Source organism: Phragmites australis, chromosome 18 (assembly GCF_958298935.1).
Source record: "Phragmites australis chromosome 18, lpPhrAust1.1, whole genome shotgun sequence".
NCBI classification, from domain to species: domain Eukaryota; kingdom Viridiplantae; phylum Streptophyta; class Magnoliopsida; order Poales; family Poaceae; genus Phragmites; species Phragmites australis.
In genome coordinates this window covers 20,873,292-20,878,809 of record NC_084938.1, presented here as the reverse complement: position 1 = coordinate 20,878,809, position 5,518 = coordinate 20,873,292, and positions in this window count along the sequence as shown.

Here is a 5,518-nt window from a genome sequence, read left to right as displayed (position 1 = left end):
GACCAGGCAGTCGAGCCTCAGCGAGCCCAACGGTCGGTGTTGGTAGTTGGGCTTAATGAGGGGCTTGCTTTTCGTTCTTGGGCCAGGCCTTCATTCTGTCACATCTCACGAGGCCTTTTCCAGTGTCACGCTGACTTGCCCAAATTTGAATTTTTTTATACATATATTTTTTCTCTTAATATTTTCAAGAATACACGCTAGTTTGAAAAAATAATATGAATATGCTACCATCGCGTATTCATCCAACGAGATAAAGGTCTTATCCGATTGACAGGCAAGAACTTCTGAGCCCTAACGCTCAAAAGATTAAAAAACACAAAAAAATATGGTCAAGCTACATATCACCTATTTAGCAGGTGATGTCCAGACTTTCGTATTGTCCACTAAACGGGGAGCTTGATCCGTCTGTACGTGCTCATATGTTGCCCTCTGTAAGTGCCAGTAAGTGTGTGTTTGTTTTTCATTTAACTCTCGATTTTATCTGGGAGTACGAGAGTGGTTCAAAATTTTAAAATATTTTTATGAGTAAAATAGGGCTCACTAGCAACCTAATTTAATCAATTTGATTAAAAAAACCTAAGTGAATATTTAATTAAAATTCTTCAAAGAAGCATACTTTATAAATTCTAGAAAATTTTAATGACTCAAATAAATTCCCAAAAATTAGGAAAAATTAATATTCTTCTCATGTGATGTACTAATTTATAAAAATATTTTCAACCATAGGTTATTTAGTGAAAAGTGAGCTCTTTTATAATGCTCCATATATATGCATTTTTATCATTTAATGTGATTTCTCTTTTTAATTCCAACAAATTTATAAAATATTTCCAAACCTAGGTTATTTGGTGCAACGGTGAGTTTCTTTCTAATACTCAATTTGAAGATGAAGAACTTACCTTTTCATTTGAGACGTACTTTGCATATAAATGAGAACTAACCTTTTCATTTTAAATGTACTTTGTATTTTTTTAAATATTTTTAACACTAAGTTATTTAATGAAAAATTGAGTTTCTTTACTATGCTTAATTTGAAGATGAAGAACTAGCTTTTTCAGCAGATGTGTCATTCGCTGAGTAATGGCAATGGCTCATGATATTCCCCCAATAATCCCTGTAGTTTGGCACCCCTACACGCAAGTTCTGAAGGCTGATCAGCAGAACTAAGATTATTAAAAACTCCCGAAGAGTAGTAGCTAGTAGTAATTTATCACAATACAGGGTACTAATGTAAGCAGGACATCAACTAGGATGGAGAAATAGTGACATTTCTGTGCCACTATTTTTATAAATTTGTTTGAATTAAAAAAAGACTATCGTATGAAATGATAAAAATACATATAAATAGAGCATTATAAAGTGCTCACTTTTTCACCAAAATAATTTAGGGTTGGACAAAATTATAAATTATTATATCACATGAGAAGAATATAAGTGATTTTTCCTGATTTTTGGGAATTTATTTGAGGCATTAAAAATTGCTAGAAGTTATAAAAGTAGGCTTCTTTGGAGAATTTTAATTAAATATTGGTTTAAGTTTTTTTTTACCAAACCAATTAAAATGGTTTGCTAGTGAGCTTTAGTTTTCTCATAAAAAATATTTAGAATTTTGGTCCACTCTTATTCTCCCAGATAAAATCGAGAGTTAAATGGAAAAACAAACACACACTTACAGCCGGACTAAGATCTCGCACATTCAACGGGCAATACATGGCATGACCGTCTTTTTCATGTTTTTTAATCTTCTGAGCGGTGAGGCTCATAAGGTCTCGTCCGATAAACAGACGAGACCTTTTATCTCACTCGATGAACAGTGACAGTAACCTATTCCTATCCTTTTTAAAAACAGGTATATATTCTTCAATATATATATATATATGAGCCCATTGATGATTTGTCACCGCTAGAAATGAGCTTCACTTATTTACCATCTTGGCCCACAGACTCAGATGGTCCCATATGTTATTGACTTGGATGCCATTATAATCAAAGAGATCAAAGTTTTGGATGGCAAATTATCAATTTTTCCTGCTAGGAGTGGCCAGACCTCAAGCTACCCAAACAAGGATGCCGACGAGCAAGACTAGATAGGGGCAATCTGGTCATTTCACACGAGAGTGGAAAAGAAAATGAAAAATTAAAATAGACCAAAATGGCAAAAACATCAGTGTGGCAATTAAGAGAGAGACAATTTGTGTTGCATGTTGATGGTGGCAAATTGTCTAAGCCCTTGACGGTGGAAAAAAATCAATTGGCTCATCATTTTGTCCGTAGTTTCCATGGAACAGACTTGTTCATCCACAACCCATTTGAAGCAAAGCATGTCGAAATTGTCATAGGAAAACGGAAACAAATAATGCCCAGAAAAGAGAATGGGAGTCATGTTGAATGCAAACAAAAATCAATCTTGAGTAGATCTGATAAACATGACGTTAGTAGTGTTGTACGCAATATATAGTTGGGAGGTATAAACAAAGTGCAAAAGAGGGACACACCAAAAAATCATCATCAATGTCTGAACACATGAATAACCTCCTAACAGAAGTGTCCACCTTGAAAGACATCGACATCCTTTCATATCTATGTTGTGCAGTTTACATGGGCTTCACCTGGTGTATTTTTACCTTCTCCGTTTTGTCTGCCATGTACTGAGTGGTCTTAGTCCCATATATCATACGAGCAATCATTGATTGACGACAAAGCTAATGTATAACGGTCCCAATTTGTTGTTTCCATCAACCCTAATATCAGCTAGTATCTTACCCTTATACATGTCAGTAAGGATGATCATGTCGATGCAAAGGATAGGGTGACATTGTTGGAAAGCTTTAATACATGATCCAAAGGAAAAAAATATGTGTTTTAGGACCAACTTGCCAGCTCCAGCCACCGATGGGTAGTGATCAATGACATAATAAGTCCCAAGGTTCATGTGAGCAATGGTCCAAAGCAACCATAGGAGATTATCATATGATGCTTTGTAGGTCACAAACTCGTCTCAATTTCCTTCTTCTTCGTCCTTCAAACCTTGTTGTAGTGATAGTGTACTAGTACTGCTCCTCAATTGCCTTGATTATGGATTCTGATTCATAGTTGATGTTGTACACAATCTGAGCATACATAATATTGGTAACAAAGTTTGATATATGGTTCCTGTGGCTCGGCTCAAGTTCATCAAGCATGCAGTTGTGGTCCACCATAGTCGACAGTTCCGAATAGTCAATACACATTCCCTTGAAAAAGGCGTGCACCTGCCATACGCAACCATCTTTCACGCATTTCACATCGTACTCCTTCTTACTGGACTTCACAATAACAAACTACATTCGAAGCGATGTCACCCATTGAACCACAATATCATTCATGGCATGTCTCGCAGGATACCTCGCCCCCTAGGTCACCTCATTCTGAGTATACTCCCACGTCACCTGATTCCTTTCATTCACCACTAGGTTGTTCAAATTCGGATTGTTTCAATCCATAGGGATAGGAGCATCGTCCTCATCATCCGACATGTCATATTCAAGAGCTTTCTCACCCTCCTGATCCTCCCGCTCCATCTATTCAGTTAAACCAGTGTTGTGTTCCCTCTCATTTACCTCAGCAGTAGGTTCCATCGAAACAGCCGATGATTGTTCGACATCTAGTTCTCCAACCTCTTCTTCTACTATCTCATCAATCAACTCCTCCTCCACATCCCCTCCACCTTGCATCTCCCCAACCCCCTCCTTGTACTTTTATTGTACAAGCAACATAAGTGGTCAACCTCTATCAACTACATCCTATAGGTACCTCCTCCAAACCTAGTTTTTCCTAAGCGGGTACACCTCTCAGCAAACGTCATCAATTCTATATTTTCCCACAGTACTAATAGTCATCTCTTGAAGCTCGAGATCTAATTATGTCAAGGGGATCCTTCTGGATCCATGTCACATCGTTAATGCAGCCTTTTCCACCTATAGGTAGCTTGAGAGAAAGTTATTTTGAAGTAATATTTACCGACAACCAGCTTAGTCAAGGGCGATGTGGGTGGATAAATATGACCTATTTGGCAATAATCAACTGAAGTACATGTTCAAAACATGAAGAAAACCAACTAAAAACAATTTACCAGCAACCAACATAAGTAAATATCTAAAAAAGCAGGTTCAATAAAATCACGGAGATTATAATTTCAAGTTACAAAAATATAAACAAACAAGATATATGTTATATTATGCAAACTTTAATGCAGGAGTAAAATAATTAAACAACATTTAGAAAGTCAATATTTTTTTTCAATTTAGAGAAAACATATGATAACAGTTAGATAATGTAGAAATCATATGGAAGGTTAGCTTTGATGACGGTCAGTGAGCTAGAAAAATCCTGGACATGAAAGGAAATCTTAAAATTCTTGATAATATAGAAAATAGAATAAAAACGAGACATGGAATTGAATGGGTCATTAAGAACTTAGGCAAATCTTTTAAGAAAAAAAAGGAAAATGAAGTAATCTCAATGGTCCTTAAATCTGAAAATCAAAGGAAAAAATTTTGAAGCAAAAGAAAACTGTTCAAAGGATTAAATAATCGATTATTGTCGTGCGCTATATTATAACCATGCCAGATTCACCACAATATGTGTACCGCGCCGTCACCTACAAGCTGGAGCCCAGCCTGGTCGCATGTTTCTTTCGGCTCATTCGCAAAAGCGAAGGGTACGACTCAAGGCACTGCTGCTGCCAAGTGCCAACTCCTGGGTTGACGAATGAGAATGACGAGCGCTAGCACGAGACAATTGCTGTTAGCAGTATTGCAGAAGCCTATCAATAAATCAGTCGTGCTTCCAGCAAAGGCAGATATATCAGGGGTAAAATTGACACGAGTTTGATTGGATTTGTCGAACCTCCCGATCGATCTCCAAAGCCGAAATGCTCGTATCACACCATCACACAGCTAATCCAATCAAACACCGCTGCCTGAGAAACTAGCTGCTACATGGAGTAACTGGTCACCATGCATTCGCATGCACCAAGACGACCTTGGCGCCCAAACGTGTCGAGCGGCGCGCGGAAGATCGGCCAATCTGCGCGGCAGCATTGCTCCACTACAGCAGTGGCTCCAGCCGGCCAACGCCACAAGCGCGCGCCACAAATCCAAGCCCACTACCGCGCCGCGTTGCCGTGTCGCGCCCCTGGATCCTATAAATAGCCCACCTCGTAACCCCACCGTCCCCGCGTCGATCGATCGCGCAGAGAGCTAGCTGAAGCGCGTACTCGCCTCGACTCGACTCCGGCCTGAGGCGCTCGGACACACACATAGCGTCGGTGCAGTGCAATCTCACGGCTTGCGCGCACGAAGCGATGGCTTACACGAAGGCCGCCGCCGTAGTCGTCCTTGGAGTCGCGGTGGTTGCCGCGTTCGTTCTCGCCGCTGAGAGCCGTCACATTGCACGGAAGGAGCTGGGCGTCAGCCTCGGCGGTGGCGGCGGCCTGGGGGTTGCCGTTGGTGGCGGCCTGGGTATCGGCTCAGGGATC